Source organism: Rhinolophus sinicus, chromosome 16 (assembly GCF_057876585.1).
Source record: "Rhinolophus sinicus isolate RSI-liver-muscle chromosome 16, RSI-T2T, whole genome shotgun sequence".
NCBI classification, from domain to species: domain Eukaryota; kingdom Metazoa; phylum Chordata; class Mammalia; order Chiroptera; family Rhinolophidae; genus Rhinolophus; species Rhinolophus sinicus.
Window position 1 is genome coordinate 57071756 of NC_142516.1, and position 18536 is coordinate 57090291.

The 18536-nt window shown below is 32.0% G+C and overlaps 1 pseudogene; it reads left to right on the forward strand.

Moving 5' to 3' along the window:
- Positions 1-15615: 15615 nt before the first annotated feature.
- LOC109434734 (large ribosomal subunit protein uL6-like) lies at positions 15616-16300 on the forward strand (annotated as a pseudogene).
- The last annotated feature ends 2236 nt before the right edge of the window (positions 16301-18536 follow it).

Here is an 18536-nt window from a genome sequence, read left to right on the forward strand (position 1 = left end):
AAAAGTATGAGTGATCTAATTTCTATTCATTCTTATCAGCATTTGGTGTTCTCATTACAGCTATTCAACATTATATCAATTCAATATTGTATAATATATGAAAATTGTTCCCCAATTGTGCTGTAATTTTTATTATGCAACAATTTATGTTTTACCCTTTCAACATCATCTGCTTTATTTTAATATAAACAATTTTCCCTTGAATCATGAGAATCAATGAGAAATTTTCTAAAATGTTCTTCTGTTACTATATGTTAGACATTAATTTTGATTCATTAAACTATGGCCTACAAGACAAATCTGGTTTATAACCTGTTTTTGTAAATTAAGTTTTATTAGAACACAGCCATATCCATTTGTTTACATATTAGCTGTAGTTTTCCCTATGTCACAAAGACAGAGTTGAGTAATTGCAACAAAAACCTTGTGAACAACAAAGTAAAATATTTACTTTCCAGCCCCCCTGCTTTAGATTTTTCTTTTTACTTTTTTTTTTTTTTTTTTTTTGAAATGCAATACATTTCTATGACTGGTACTATTTCTTTGTAAATTATCCAGACAGAAAGACTAGTTCCAATATTGGAAATTCATGTGGCTTCTTCCAGATATTAAAAAAAAAAAAATCCTCTCTGAATCTATGAAACTAAGACAGTGTTAAAAAGGAAAATAACATAAATGTATTTTGTTATTTTTTTCATACTAGATATCAAGTAATGGATAAAGTATAGAAATAAGGATGAAATCGAGTTTAGAAACAATCATGGTTGGGATTTTTAGCTTTACCCCATGATTTAGGTAGGGCAGTATCCAAACATTTTCTAGGCTAGATGACGAGCCCTTCAATAGCTCTGCTCTGTTGTAACATGATCATATCCAAGCTGGGAGTAAACTGAAGTTTTGATTCTTACAATGAATGTAGAAACGGATGTTTTCTGTATTACAAAGGCCCATATTCTGTCCTTCTCTTGACATATCTGAATTAAGATTCCTCTTCTCTCTACTTTCCTAGGCACAATTCCTTCATATCCAACTATTAAGGGGATGAGTTAGTAATGGATGTTAGCATTTTCTAGTTTTTAATACTATTTTTATTTTTTCAATTTAATTAAAAAAATATGTTGATAATTTTAATGAGAATATTGAAGCGACCCAGAGGATAATACATAGTCTATCATCTTGCCAGAAGTCAATAGAATATGAGAGAGAGAGAGAGAGAGAAAGTGACAGACAGAGATAGACAGAGAGACACAGAAAGAGGGAGACAGAGAGAGAGAGAGAAGAATCTGACATTTTATAAAGGATAAAAAACATAAAAAGAAGGAAAAAGAGCAGTAATAAAACAAATAAGCAGCTTTAGAAGTAAAAGTGATATCCAGGGGCCTCTGACAACATCCAAGACATATAGCAGGCCTAGCCATGTAGGGGTTCAGCTTGGTCATGCAGGGTGAAAATAGAACACTTAAGAAGTGGTATCCCCTCAGTGTTCATTTTTGTATCTCTTGAGCTTCATGTCAAAATTCATCTGACCTCAAAAAAAAAAAAAAAAAAAAAAAGAAACAAAAAACAAAAACAGAAACAAAAAAGCAGGAAAAACCCAAAGATAAATATTTATACCACAAAGAACACCAAGTAAAATGCAACATAGCAAGGGAGAGGCAAATCCCTTTTGTCCTCTAAAAAGTGTCTTCAATGAAGTAAAGCAAACAGTCAAAGCCAAGCTGTTTTGTTTTCCATATCCCAATTCAATCTCACATTATCCCAAGGCACATAACAGACTTGGATACAATCATAAAACATTCACACCTGAAAAATCATTTCTATAGAACTTATTTTCGATGATTTTGGGGTCATAGACTCCTTTGAGAATCTTTGAAAGCTATGGAGCTTTATTCCAGAAAAAAATAAAATTGCTTACAACTTCAGGGATTTCAAATATCCTGTAGCCGAATCCTTCTTCTAAAGAAATTTTACAAAAGAGCAAAAAAATAGGGGATTTGGTGTTTCCATATTCTATTACAATGCTTTCTTTTTTAACAGATCATATTGTTCTACAATGAACTACAAAGATGTTTTTCACTAATGTCAGAAATTAGTTAACAATTATGTTGTCATTGTTATTGTCTGTCTTAATGATGCAACATCTTATGTTTCCTCCCATAGAGGTCTTAGTGAATCATACTATTCATCTGGTACATGTTTGCTGTATTTAAATTCTGACCCCAGAGTGAAAATAAAGGGGAGATAGGTGATTTAAAAGGATGTTTAAGTTAGCCTCAACTTTTCCGTTCAGGATTTCTCTTCCAATAACTTGAGATGTTTTAAAGACTTCAAACAGAGTAGTTTACAACTTATATATGATTCACATAGAATTGAGCTTCTGTCACTAGTCTGAGTAAATCTGTTTTAGCCTTCTTCTCAAAGACCATGGATGTGAATTGTAAGGCCCCAAATTGTAATAGAAGTTTATATGAATATCATTTAATTCACAGACTTAAATCTATCATTCAATTTCCTTTTATATATTTTTCACTTTCACCAAACACTTAGCTCACCTTCATTGGTCTCACCTATCACATTCTATGATTATCTCAAATCTGCATTCAGATTAAGTTCCAACCCTTCAACTTTCTCGTTAAAACCTTTCAATACTTTCTAATTTCTTAATTTTCAGGTTCTTGCTATTTCCCTGCTAAAGCACAATTAAGGGAACACAGGGCTGCCCAATGTCCTGATATATCAGGAAAGTGAAAACACTAATGATATCAATTATAATTACGGTTCCAATCAACTCCTATTTTAATATACAACTCTTTATAGAACTTTTAAAATGTATATTAGCCCTAGCCTTGCATATATAGATATTACCTTCATATACAATATAATGATAGGGAGTGGGGGGAAATTGCCTCACTCTGTAGCTATAGGTCTTTGTACCATAATTTATTATATTAGTCCTCTGAGAGCAGCCAAAAATTACAAACACTAGGATGGAATTCTAGCAATGACAATGGGTAACAAAAATTAAATGAATAGTTCTTATATTTCTAAGTGGTGTTCCTCATAGAAATCCCACCTAAATTTGTTTCCTTATTTTGAACACAAAGAAAATATTTATTCATAGAAATCCCACATCTATATTCCCATTAAATCAAAGGTGAAAAATTGTATAAGTAATATCAGTTTAGATGTTTATTTCTCAGGAGTCTTAGATGAAAATTGTAAAATAAATCAAATAATGGCTTAATTAAAATAATATAAATAAATATATAAACAAAGTGAACTATAGAAATTTTGGTTCAAGTAACTGTAAAGTTCAAGTAAGGAATGATGTTAGACGTGAGTAACATAGACACTCAAACAGTGTCATCATGACAGTCTTCTTCTTCCATCTTTTGGCCATGCATTTATACTTGCTGTGTTTTCAGGTGAGTTTTCCTTTACTGACAATATATGTTCCTTAGTAGTCTCAGGCTTCATTCAATACTTCCAGAAACACCAGTGCAAATAATCTCAGATACTGAAAACACTCATATACACACTACAATATACACAAACACAACAACCCAGTATTGAGTTCCATAGGGCTTCATTGGCCAGGTTTAGGTCACATGCTCGCTTTTGGAATTGTGGGACAATGTGCAATAGCACCATATGAACTGAGATTTCTGAAGGGCTAATCACTCAAAGAAAATGAAGACCATGTTAATAAAAGAAGAAAGAATAGATGTAGGCTCAGAAAACAATAACTATCTAGAATTGTTCCACTGTCCCTAAATGTTCACTTCTCTACATTATTAACTTCTTAAACCAAAAGCTCAGACATAATGAATTATTCTAAGTTCCTTAAATGTGATATGTTCTGTCTTGTTTCTGGACTATTGAATATTTTCTTCATCTGGAATACATTCTCCCTCCGTTTTCCTTTGTCTGGCTAAAAATTAATACTCTTTTGTATATTAGTTTACACATAGTTTCCTTGATTCCTCTTACATTATGTACCTGACCCATTTCATATGCCCTACACTAGATTTTAAGGCACTATCAAGGTAAAAGCAAAGCATTATTGAATTTTTTTTCTAGTACTTATTACAGTGCCTGGCAGTAGTATATGTGCAATACATATTGATTGAATTATGGATAAACTTATACTTATATGAAATAAAGCCAAATATTTCTCAAGTGCAAACATAAAATGAAAAAAACAAAACAAAAACAAAAACAAAAAATAAGGACCTGTGTGTAATAAAGGAAAAAAAAAAGTACTATTGCTGAGCTCTTTACCTTGATAATAAGGATTTGTGTTTTTCATACACAGGTTATTCTCAATGTGTATTAACTTTCTAAAATCCTTTCTATCATGAGTTTTGGATATTTCCCTTTCATAAAATCATTATGCTTGTAATTACCATAATATCTCATTTATCGCTAGACTATACATTTTGTAACGGCAGGGATGCCATTTTCCTTAACTATTGCTACCTCCAAAACCCAGCTGAATGCTCAATACAAAATTAGACACTCAATAATTAATTTTAATTAACTAATGCAAGAATCATCTGTGTAACTGCTAAATTACCAAAAAAGGGCCTTCCAGATTGTGATCCCTGAAAAATGAGAGGGTTCTTAAGTGAATGGCCAAATTCATAACATTTGGAATCACTCTGATCTTAAAAGGAGGACCATTTTCTGAGCACAAGAGTCATGTGAAAAACAAGACAGCTGTTTCAACACATTGTCAATAAACATTCATAAAATACCTGCCTAATTACTAAGATGTCTGGATAGATATTTTTTTCATTGTGGACATGAATGGTGCTTCTTATAAGTCACAAGCAAATCAACCACAAACACGTCAAATACACACACACACACACACACACACACACACACACACACACACACAGACACTTCATTCTCAATGAATTCTCCTGAGCAACGATTATAAATATATGGGTTTATATCTGGACTCTTTAATCTGTTTCACTGGTCTATATGTTACTCTTTTATGTCAGTGCCATACTCTCTTGATTAGTATAGCTTTCTAGTATAATTTGAAATTAGGAGATGTGATATCTAACACATTAACAGTTTTGTTCTTATGGCTAATGATTGATTTTTCTATTCAGCATCTTTTGTGGCTCAATAAAAATTTTAGTATTTTTCTCTATTTCTGGGAAAAATATGATTGGAATTTTGATAGGGTATTGCAATGAATCTGTAGATAGCTTTGGGCATAAATATACAAAATATATACGGAACACATACAACTCAGTAACATGAACAACCAACCAAATAATTTGATTAGAAAATGGGCAAAGGATCTGAATAGACATTTCTCCAAAGAAGAAATACAAATGTCCAACAAATATATGAAAAGGTGTTCAACATTATTAATCATCATGGAAGTGCAAATCAAAACTGCAATAAAATATCACATCACACAAGTTAGGATAGATATTATCAGAAAATGAAATATAACAAGTACTAATGAGGATATAATGGAAAAGGAACTTGTATACACTGTTGTTGGGAATATAAATTTGTGCATCCACTATGGAAAACATTATGGAAGTTCCTCAAAATATTAAAAATAAAACTACCATACAGCACAGAAATTCCGCTTACGTGTAAATATCTAAAGAAATTGAAAGCCACTCTCAGTTTCTGCACTCTCATATTTCTAGCAGCATTATTTACAATAGCCAAGATATGAAAACAACCTAACTGTCCATGCATAGCTGGATGAGTAAAGAAAATATGGTATATAAATACAATGGAATGTTATTCAATCTTAAAATAAATAAATAAATAAATAAATAAATAAATAAATAAATAAATAAATCCATTAGATGCATGGATGAACCTGGAGGATATTATGTTAAATGAAATAAGACAGACAGAAGGACTAATACTACATGGCAACAATTATATGTGGAATCTAAAATAGTCAGTTATAGAAGCAGAAAGCAGAATGGTGGTTGCCAAGGGGATTGATGGTCAAAGGGTACAGTTTCAGTTAGGCAAGATTACCTAAGTTCTGGGATCTGTTATACACCAGAATGCCTATAGTTAATAATACTACATACTTAAAATTTGCTAACAGGGAGTCTTTTATATTGTGTTCTTACCACACATACTAAAATAATCAAAGGGGTGGAAGGAAACATAGGGAGGTGATGATTTTTTTTTATATCCTTGATAGTGGTGATGGTTTCACAAGTATGTACTCATCAAATTGCATAAATTAAATATGTACAGATTTTTGCATAGTCAAGGTTATATAAACAGAAAGCAGAATGGTGGTTGCCAGGGGAAACTGATGGTCAAAGGGTACAGTTTCAGTTTAGGTAAGGTTATCTAAGTTATAGAAGCAGAAAGCAGAATGGTTTAATTCTGAATAAAGTGGTGTCATTAATTAATTTTACACTGAAATATTTCTGAAATTGTAAGAATAAGTCATGTATTTTGATCAGAAAAAAGTAGACTTCACTATTGAAATCTACTTCATTCCAATTACACCATAAAGAAGAGAAAAAAACAAACAAAAATACAAGAGAACAGCGCAAAACACAAGTTGTGAGCAGCCAAGTGAGAAATTTGTTCTATTATTTTGTTAATTTTGTTCAGGTTTTTTTTTTTTCTAATATTCACTTTCTTCTAAAAGTCGTATGACACATTCTTAATAGTATACTTTTCAGACATGCTGCATCCGGTTCAAGAAATATGGTAACTAGGGAACTAGACGATGTCTTAAGACAATCCTTAAAAGGGGTCCAAAGCCATGACACTTACCCATAGGGTATAGCCTTTTTCTTGTCTTATCCAAAAACAATGTTCAGTCTATTATAGTGATTAAAGAAATATACGTCTTTCGCTTTTACTTTGCCTTTGTTGAATTTTTTCTAAAGAAACTGTTTCTATGTCACACATCACATTCCAGACACACATTTGTCTCTTTCCTAAATGTTAATAATGACTGTAGTTATAAGAAAAAACAATAAAAATAGGGTATGTTAATTTGATCAACTCCAGAGGGGGGGAAATACATAAATAATATTCTAGAATCTCATTTCCATTTTTTCTTATTAATCTCCACCTAGTATATTTTCTAGAATACTATCTGAAATTGTGTCATAAAAAAGAGAGGAATATTTCAGTTGCCATTATCAATATATTTCTGCCCGTCTCAGCCCCATTACCAATTCATCAATTGCTTGAAAATCAAAAAAATTCATGAGAATTTCTGTTGGCGTTTTCTCAGGAGCTCTGCTCCTCAAAAACTGTAACCAATACACAGCCAGCAGTTGAACAAGATAGCACCATAATTAGCCGGCATTAGTATGGGATACTCTTAGCAGCTAAAGGCCTCTTCCTTCTGCCTGACACAACTAAATGGCTGCAGAATTAACCCAGAGCCACTAAAGCCAATAGATTCCTGCTATGTGGACATGCTGGGGGTATAGCTCCCCCTTCTGCAGAGCTTTTTACATTTCATGGTGCCTTTATATTCCACAACAGGAGAGGAGGTTAAAACTATGGTGAAACATCACAATTTGTGTTTATGTTGGGAATAGGGGAGACCTTCAATAAATACCTGTAGCTGATTATTTAGTGTAAGTGTACAGCCATGCTAAAGACACTTTCAGATCTCCTTCTACTGCTTATAGTTGACTATGTTCCTTGTACAGGATAATTTGACACCGATAACTTCCATAGTGTCTACTTTGGAAGTGTCACACCGTAGGGACTACATAAAAAATGGTCTTAGAGTTAGTTTAAAGTGTATTTGCACGCTATCTCTTTTCGTACCAGCAATCTGATCTTGGGCATGTTTCTCACCTTGATAAGCCTCTTTTTCTTTGTCTTTTTCATTTTTTTTAAACATTAATTTATTGTAGAAATATCCATATCATATGGATCTCTGTTCCACACATATTAGCTTCTTTCCTCTAATTATAATGCATTTTCCTCTCAGAATGAAATCTTTATGAGGACACTATAAAGTCTGCGTTTGTTAACAAAGTTTGGTATATGATATCTAACATTCTTTTATGGCACAATTGTTAATAATATATTTTCAATTTTAAAACCTTGGTAGACTCTAGGTACTTATTTCGGAAGTCTAATATTACACATGAAAATATCTTTTAAAATAAAATTTACTTTTAAGATGAATTTACTTATCCTTGTGATTTTATTACATTTCTGTGACTATACAAATCAAATTGCTGTTGAGTAGAGTTACTATAATACTGTGTTTTGTCGTCATATAAGTACACATTTATTGATGTCTTTTGTTTTTAATTTCCTATTTTGTAATTTCTAACTACGTACATTTTTTCAGATGACAAATATCTTTTAAAGTGCTAGCAAATCCCATAGACCCTGATAAGTGACCGAGAATTCTCAAAGGACACAATAATCCTAATATTTAAGTAAATTTTGTCCACCATCATCACAGTAGTGTAAGATTCAATAAATATTGAATTAAATTTTTGATATATTGAAAAGCAATTAGGACTGTTGATTTTTTAAAGGCATAAAGTAAAAGAGGCACAACAATACCATTTTTTCGGTGTGCAATAGATATTTGGTAAATAATAGAATAAATTACTTTACTTTCAGAGAAATCTTGATTTTTTTTCACTACCCCTAAATCTTTATGTTCAATCTCCTTTGCCAGAGCTTTTTCCTTTTTTTGTCCCTTGGTTTGTTTCTGCAATATTCCTAAGTTGGATGAATATTTAGAAGCATGTCTCCAACTTATTTATTTGTAACTGATATATTTTTTAAAAATATATTTGTCTGTGATGTCAGTATACTTCCGGGCCCTTTTAATGTATATTTAACTTGGTATTACAACAATAACAGGACTAGTCTTACTATAACTAATGATAAACTATCTCTTCAGTGACATGAGACTTTCCTCTGAATAAAATATTTATCAATGCTTGCCATATAAATGACTGATTTCTAATAACAACCTTTTGGCCTAGTAAGAAATACTAGTACAAAAAGAGGGTCATTCATTTGTGCCACCTCTAAATGTAATTTAAAACTCTGTTACAAGGCTTCTTATGTGTTATTTTAGTGTTGCTTCCATGTGATTGGCTAAACAAATTTGACTGTTCAGTTAAAAGACCTATAATACAGCTTTGTAGAGATGATAATATTGCACAGAATATACAAGATCCTTTGGGTGAAAGGTCTAAGACAAACATTTTGGTAATAATTGATTTAAAAGAACTAGCTGCAAACTGAACCTTTTAGGTTTTAAATAATTTGTTTTTTGGAATCAGTTTTAAAAGTGTATACTCATGGACTAAAATACCCATATCTAAATCTACTCAGCTTTTTTCTTATTAAATTTTAAAGCACACATTTTAGAAGCACATTTTCATGTTTTCAAAACCCTAAATATCAATAAAATAAAAATGAACAAGCCAGTCCAACTCCATTGGGAACTTGTCTTATGAAGTAGATCAATGAGGATTCCAGCTAAGCTCCTAAGAAAAGAAAAATTGTCCACCTGCTAGGCGATCTGCATTTCAACAGGCTGTTTATATATTTACTCATGTTGAAAAGGAGCCAAATGTCGTGGTTTTTACCTTTTTGTTTTTCCAAACAGGATTTTTCCTTCATAAAAATGTACTTTAAAAGTAAGTTAAGGGTTGTGCTTTTTTTTTTTTTTTTTTTGCCTTTTCATATTTAAGGAAAATAGTTGGTGCATATAAAATATACAGCAAATACAAAATCCTAAAGAGTACTTTAAATTGGAGTGAACAATGTATTTTTTTTCAACATTTTACTTTCAAGGTTGTGTAGAAATAGAATATGACTTAAGAAATAGGAAACTAGGTCAGTTGAGGTTTTGCACAAGCCTGGTCTCCTAATGCATATGTGATAACAGAAAGACATCGAAATACATTGACAGAACTTCTTCCCTCAACTGTTATCTCCGAGAACATCAAAAAAATCAGTGGCAGGCCAATGGCAGCAAAATGCTTTTCCAGGGCACTCAATGATGCAGTGACTTGAAGGGAATCAATAAGATAGAAAGATGAGAGAGTCAAATACATTCTAGCTCTGGAGTAAAACTTCTTAATCTTCCTTAAAAGTCTCTTGTGGTCACCTAATAGAACTATAAAACCTGGAAGCCTTCTCTCGGATGCCACGGGAGAAAGATGCATGTCTGAGCACGCTAATACTGGTATGAACCTCTTGCCTGGAAGCACAGTACAGTTTTTAAAGAGAGGACATTAAAGTTGTAGAAATCTTAATTGGAATTCTGCCTTTCTCAAATACTTATCTGTGTGCTTTTCGGCAACTTACCTACTCTGCAACTCTGTTTTTTCACCTATGAATTAGGAAAAATAATGTGTATATCAAAAGACTGTTTTGAGAAACACCTAAGACAACATTTAAAATCTATACTACCATATAATGGATGGTATGGTCTTCTAACATATTTAAAAATAATCTTTAAAGCATGTTAATTTTAATGGTTTTGAATAATCATTTTATATATTTTTACTTGCAACGTTTTCTTACATTAGCAATATATACATATGAAATAAATTATCAGGACTTGAACTGTATAAAATTCTTTACATCAGAAAAAAACTGACACCAGAAGTTTTTTTAAGGGAGCGTTAATAGAATAACTTTAATGCTTAAGTTGAATTAACTGATTTCTTACAAATTATACAGCCAAAAAACTAAGATGCTATAATGACAATTCTCATAAGTCTAACCATAACACAAATAATTGGCAGATAGTGTGTGGACTCTTTATAACAATAATTTTACTTCTGAATTATTATATAAGAACACCAAAGTTATTCGTATTTTTACTATATTTTTTATATGCCCATAGATCCTTTTTTTCCTTTTCTATATATAGTAACTTCCCTATTAATATATCCAGATGATATACAAGTATAATGCCTTCTACTGGTAGTTACAAAACACATGTGCTTCTAGTTAACATGCTTTTCCTATAAATACCACCCCTCCCCCCAAAAAAACACACAAAAAATCAATGTGCATAATGTAACAAGAATGCATTAAAATTAGGGTTTCCGGGCGGGAATCCCGTTCTCGTGAATTTTTTTTCGCTTTCCCGTTCCTGAATCCTGAGAAAAGTTGGTCAGGAAATCAGGAAAATTGACTCCATGAACCTAGGTGGTTGGTAGTGTCGGCTGTCACTTTGTGGAAACGATTCCTCATGGAGAACAGAAAACAGTTTATATATCGGGATTCGGGAATGGGAAAGCGGAAAAAAAAATTCCTGAGAATGGGCGGGAATTCCCGCCTGGAAACCCTAATTAAAATGCCTTATTAGTCAGGGCTTGATATTTTAATTCTGTAATAGTAACCCAGAAGAAAAGTGTCGTGACCAGCTATTAGCAACCAATCCCATACACCTAACTTTTAACATCAATGTTTATATACTCAGCCTCCACTTGTCTTATTATGATTAAACTATCCATGCTCATAGCTAAGGACATCCTCCCATCTATTCAATAGATCTGTTCTCCATCTCCTAATTAGGGACATTTCTAGCAATTTACTCTCTCACTCTATTCTGAATCATCATTTGCCTCCCTATGTCTCCCTGGATTATCCTTATCAGCATATAAACATCCTTTTATTTCTCCCATGAAGGAAAATAAAATGTCTTCTGACATAAAATCACTACCCAGCTGCTACTATCCCAATTATCTGCTCTCCTTTGACAATACACCTGAAAAAAAAAAAAAAAAGAATTCAAAATACGCCGTTCCTTTGCACACATTTTTTTAATCCCATTCCAATCAAGCTTGTGTTTGCACTACAACTCCATACCTTTCTTGTGGAAGTCAAAATTTAACCAGATCTAAACAATTCCACTGTCTCCACAACTGCCATCTTGATATAATAACTAAAATCTCTTTTTGGTTATTCAGTATCCTCCTAACTTCTCCATTCTTCCATCATATCCTGCTTCCGTGTACTCTCAAAACATTACTGCAAGTGAGAATATCTGCTTTAAAAATCCCATATGAGACTGTAGCACTATTTTCACAAATACTACAATATCTTCTCATTTCATGTATGATCACAGGGAACACATTTTCTAAAAAATTGTATGATACATACATAATTATGTTAGGGATGATTATTGTAAGTGATCAACAAAACACTTGTAAGAATAAATATATTACATTAAAGTAAAAGTCAGCAGTGGGAGTATAACACAAATAAATTTAAAGAAGAAATAAAAGCTTTGTTTTATAAAAGTACTTAAAGAGATGATGTTGAATAGCAATTACAAAGGTATTTAGATTTAATTGGACAAAACTAAATGATACAGATATATAGTATTACATTAGTTCATATTTAATTGACCATTAAATTATTATAATCATATATACTAATTGACTATTATAATTAATTAATTAAAAATGTTTAGTAAGCCATATTTAATTGACTATATTTAATTTATATTGATTTATATGATTTTTTATTTTAAAATGTCACAATTTACAATACACAAGAAATTGAATATCTTCAATCATACTGGACTTCATAATGAAAAATGTTAAAATTCAACTTGAAATATGTAATGGAGAAACTTGAAATTCATTTAGAGTTTTCTCAAGCAAAAGCGTTTGAAGCTCTTTGCTATTCACACCTTCTAATTGTTAGGACTGGAACAAACACTTGGGGACACCAAACTCATTTTGATAAGTAGCCTCTCAACTTATGTAATTTTAACAAATGTATGATGTTTGTTGTCTCTTTTAAAAAAACCTTAAAGTACTCAATGTAAAAAATAAATAAAAGACAAGCATTGATAAAGATGTGGAGCAACAGGAACACTTGCACACTGTTGGTGTGAATATAAAAATTGATCCACATGGGAAACAGTATGGAGATTACTAAAAAAAAAAAAAAAAAATAGAATTATCATATGATTCAGCAATCTCACATCTGAGTATACAGCTAAAGGAATTGAAATCATGATCTCCAAGAGATATCCGTACTTCCATGTTTATTGCAGTATTATTCACAATAGCTAAGATATGGAAGCAATCTAAATGTCTATCAATGAATGAATGGATGAAAAAGAAAATGTGGGACATACACACAATGGAATGTTATTAAACATTAAAAAGGAAGGGAATCCTTTCATCTGAGACAACTTGGATGAACCTGGAAGATATTATGCTAAGTGAAATAAGCCAGCCACGGAAGGACAACTGCTACATGACACCAGTTATATAGGGAATCTAAAATAGTCAGACTCCGAACCAGAAAGTAGAATGGTGGTTGCCAGGGGCTGGGGAAAGGGGGAAATGGGAGGTATTGGTAAAGGGTAAAAGTTTCAGTTATACAAGATGACTAGGTCCTAGAGATCTACTGTACAGCACAGTGCCTATAGGTAACTGTACTGACAAATTTGCTGAAAGAGTAGATCTTCTGTTGTGTTCTTACTACAAAAAGTGCATAAATAGGGTGAGAAGATTCTTTTGGAGGTGATGTATATGCTATGGCATAAATGGTGGGAATGATTTCACAGGTGTATTCTTATATCCAAAGTCATCAAGTTGCATACATTAAACATGAACAGCTTTTTGTATGTCAATAATACCTCAATGAAGTGTTTTTTTTTGTTTTGTTTTCTTTTGTTTTTTGAGAAATGCACAACACTGTTGTGGGATTCTTGACAAAAGTGAATAACCTCAATAGAATCATTAAAAATATCAGACAAAAATAAAGAAAGACTGAGGGACTGTCACATATTCGAGTGGGCTGAGAATACATGACAATTAAATGCAATGTGAGACCTTCAGTTGAACACTGAAATGGAGAAATGACAGCTGGAAAATCTGATGAAATTTTAATAAACTTCATATATTTTAGAGTATTGAATCACTATTAATTTATTGGTTTTGATAACTATTAAAATAATTACGGTTATTTTAAGAGGTTAACTTTAGAACCCCGGTGACTGGTATATCAGAACTCTATGCTATACTTTCAACTTTTTTGCATGTCTAAAATTTTTATGTCAACATCTGTGATTCTGTATGTCAAAATAAACAATTTTGAAAGGGTTCCAAAACTAATAGGAAAATACAGTTTTCTCATTCATTTCATATACTTTCAAAGAAAATCTAATATAAGTCAGGTCATGGGCTAGGCTCTCTAAATAAAGCACAACTGTGGCATCTGGCTGCATTCACTTACATTTCAGGAACACTTTTCTCAAACCACAACTTGAGGATTTAGATCAAAGTTGTCCGTTGTCTATCCTATTAACAATAATGAACGAATTAACTAATACTGACTCAATAAATTATAATTCTTGACACAGAAAGATGAATGTGTTCCTACAATGTAAAACAGTAGATTTCAAAATATAGGTTTCTTGAAGGGAAAATCCCTATTAAAGACTCAGATTCTAGGACACCACTCTAAAAGCTATGGAAGATTGGTGCTGGGAAAAAAGTTTTCAAGTAACTGTGATAAACATTGATATTTGAGGACCATACGTAAAGAATTTATAGATCTATAAAGTATAGAACATCATTGTATTATTATTTGTATATGTTTAAATGTAGTATGTTTTTAAAAGGGGGAAGTTACAGAAACATTTGCAAAAAAGAAGACACTGAAGTAATCTTGAAAAATAAAAATCAATTCACTAGTTAAAGCTGATCATTAAAGCATCATATAAAAGCACAGAGGACTCTATGAAATTATATACTAAAATTAAAAAACAAAACAAAACATATATCATCCTTCATCCACAGATTCAGAGCCCAAATTAAATATCAAATTTGCAATTTTGTAATAAATGAATGGTGCTGGGAAATTTGGAAAGCCACATGGAAAAGAATGAAACTTGACCGTTATCTGTCACCATATACCAAATTAACTCAAAATAGATAAAAAACCTAAATATAAGACCTGAGACAATAAATTGCATAGAAGAAAGCATAGGTACTAAACTTATAAACCTTGAGTTCTGAGAGAATTTTATGAATTTGACCTCAAAGGAAAGGGAAGAAAAAGCAAAAAATAAATGAATGAGGTTATATCAAACTCAAAAGTTTCTACATAGCAAAAGAAACTGTCAACAAAGAGGCAACCAACCGAATCGGAGAAGATATTTGCAAATAATGCCTTCCATAAGAAACAAGCATCCAAAACATATAAGGAACTCATACAACTCAACAACAAAAAGACAAACAACCCAATTAAAAAATGGGCAGAGGACCTGAGCAGACATTGCTCCCAAGAAGATATAAAAATGGCCAACAGATATATGAAAAAGTGCTCAACTTCACTAGCTATGTATTAGGAAAATGCAAATCAAAACCACACTGAGCTACCATCTCACACCTGTTAGAATGACTATTATCAACAAGAAAAGATATAAGTGTTGGAGAAGCTGTGGAGAAAAAGGAAGCCTCATACACTGCTGGTGGGAATTTAAATTACAGTCATTATAGAAAAAGGTCTGTAGGAAGTTCCTCAAAACATTAAGAGTAAGCTTTTTTATTGTTTGTTTGTTTTGTTTGTTTGTTTTGCTTTGTTTTGCTTTCCCCTGCATCTACTGAGAGGATGAAGACCATTCTCAGCAATCAGACAGTGGGCATTCCAGAAAATGCTGACATCACTCTGAAGGGACGCACAATTATCATGAAGGAACCCAGCAGCACCCAGCAGAGGGACTACAATCACATCAATGTAGACCTCAGTCTCCTTGGAAAGAAAAAGAAGAGGCTCCAAGTTGGCAAATAGTGGGGAAATGGAAAGGAACTGGCTACTGTTTGCATTATCTGTAGTCATGGACAGAATATGATTAAGGGTGTTGCACTAGCTTCCTTACAAGACGACATCTATGAGGGTGGCCGGTTAGCTCAGTTGGTTAGAGCAAGGTTGCCAGTTTGGTCCCTGCATAGGCCATTGTGAGCTGTGCCCGCCTTAAGAAAAAAAAAAAAATAGAATCACAAGATGAGGTCTGTGCATGCTCACTTCCCCATCAATGTCATTATTCAGGAGAATGGTTCTCTTGTTGAAATCCGAAATTTCTTGGGTGAAAAATACATCTGCAGGATTCAGATGAGGTCGGGTGTTGCTTGTTCTGTATCTCAAGCCCAGAAAGATGAGTTAATTCTTGAAGGATATGATATTGAACTTGTATCAAATTCAACAAGCCACAACAGTTAAAAACAAGGATATCAGAAAATTTGGGGATGGTATCAATGTTTCTGAAAAAGGAACAGTTCAGCAGGGCGACGAATAAGATCTAAGTTGTCCAGCTATGGAAAAACCAAGATGTCAAGTGATCCCTCAGACTTATTTGTGTTATTATAAAAATGCAATAAAAGCCATGTATTGAAAATAATTAAGAATAGAATTACCATGCAACCCAGCAATCCCTCTCCTGGGTATCTACCCAAATGATCCGAAAACATTTATCCATAAAGATATATCCACCCCTGTGTTCACTGCAGCATTATTCACGGTGGCCAAGACATGGAAACAACCAATGTGTCCTTCAGTACATGACTGGATAAAGAAGATGTGATACATATATACAGTGGAATGTTACTCAGCCATAAGAAAAGGTGAAATACTGCCATTTGCAACAACATAGATGGATCTTGAGAGAATCATGCTAAGCAAAATAGGTCAGACAGAAAACGTCAAGAATCATATAACTTCACTGATATGTGGGATATAACACTGAAAACAACAAAGGAACAACACAAACAAACAAAGAAACAAAAACTCATACACACAAAATAGTTTAGTGGTTACTTGAAGGTAAGGGGGGAGCAGGGTTGATAGAAGAGTGTAAAGTGGGGTCAAATATACAACAATGGAAGGAAAACTGACTCTGGGTGGTGAACACATAATGCAATATATAGATGTTGTATTATAGATATGAAAGCTTGAAACAGATATGATTTTACTAACTAAAGTCACCCCAATAAATTTAATAAAATTTTTTTTAAATAGCTGTTAAATAAATGATTGCTAAGTGAAGTTTTCCTAAGTCAAAATTTAAGAAAACATCTTCAAGAGATATCAAAGTGAACAAAATAAATAAGAACCAGATGCAAGTCATTTTATAAACTATACATTTTGGAAGTGACATCAGATTTAAGAAAAGGTGAAAAGAAAGAACATAGTTTCTTTCCACCCTTCATCTTTTGTTTTCAACAACAGAATATAAATCTGTCAAGTATTTAGTACTTAAAAAAAAAAAAAAAGTTTGCTGAATTTAATTTGCTGAGATTTTATTAAGTGATTGCATTTATATTCATAAGAATTATTGGTACTGGTTATTTTTCTTTGTTATGTCTATTCTGATTTTGGTATCAGGGTAATGCTAACCTTATAAAATAATTTGAGAGTGATCATTTTTTTCTGGAAGAATTTGTGTTCTGTTGATATTATTTCTTACTTAAATATTTGAAGAAATATAACGATGACATCAGATGCTGGAATTTTCTTTGTAAGAATGTTTTAAATATGAATTCAATTGCCTTATATGTATAGGGTTATTCAAGTTACTTATTTATTCTTGAGAGTGCTTTGGTATTTTATGTCCTAAAAGAAATCTGACCATTTTATTTAAACTGTCATACTTTTTGTTAAGTATTTACCCATAATATATTCTTATTATCTGTTAAATATCTGTAGTAATGTTTCTTCTTCAATTCTTGATATTGATAACTTATGCTTTCTCTCTTTATTCTTGTTCAATTTGGCTAGAATCTATCAATTTTGTTTAAGATTTCTTACAATTTGCTTTTGGTTTTATTGATGTTATCTATTTTCTTTTTGTCTTTAGGTTATTTGACTCTGCTTTTGTTTTTATTAACTACTTCTCTCTGCTTACTTTGGGTTTAATTAGCTCTCTCCTCTTTCTATTTTTTTTTTTCTCCCTGCTTTCTTGCTGTGCCTTGCATATTTGCCAATTTGAGGGTTGTTTGTTTGTTTTAATAATTGTTTTTATTATTTTTAGGTGTACCAAACAACATGAAAGTTAGCCATTACATCCCTCAAAAAATGATAATCCCCCCATCTACTATCCCTCTGACACTGTACATAGCTGTTACAATGCCATTGACTATATTCCCTATGCTATACTTTACATCGTGAATATGCGTATATATGTATTTAATTGTAGTTGGCATTCATCTTTCTACTTTCTTAAAAGTGTATATGATTGAGTTGATAGTTTTATTTTTTCTAATATACACATTCAATGTTATAATTTTTTATGCAAAGTACTTAGCTTTAGCCCACAAAGTTTTATTTTCATTTTCATTCAGTTTATATTTTCTAATTTTCCTTACAATGTCTTCTTTGATTCATGAATTATTTAGAAATGTGTTTTTAGAACTTTCTTTTTTTTCCTCCCTATTTTTAAGAGGGAAGTTTTTCTTGTCATTCTAAGAATCATTGTATGAATTTTGTATTATCTATGGTAACTTTTACTATAGTTAAAAATACTGCAGTTGCGGTTT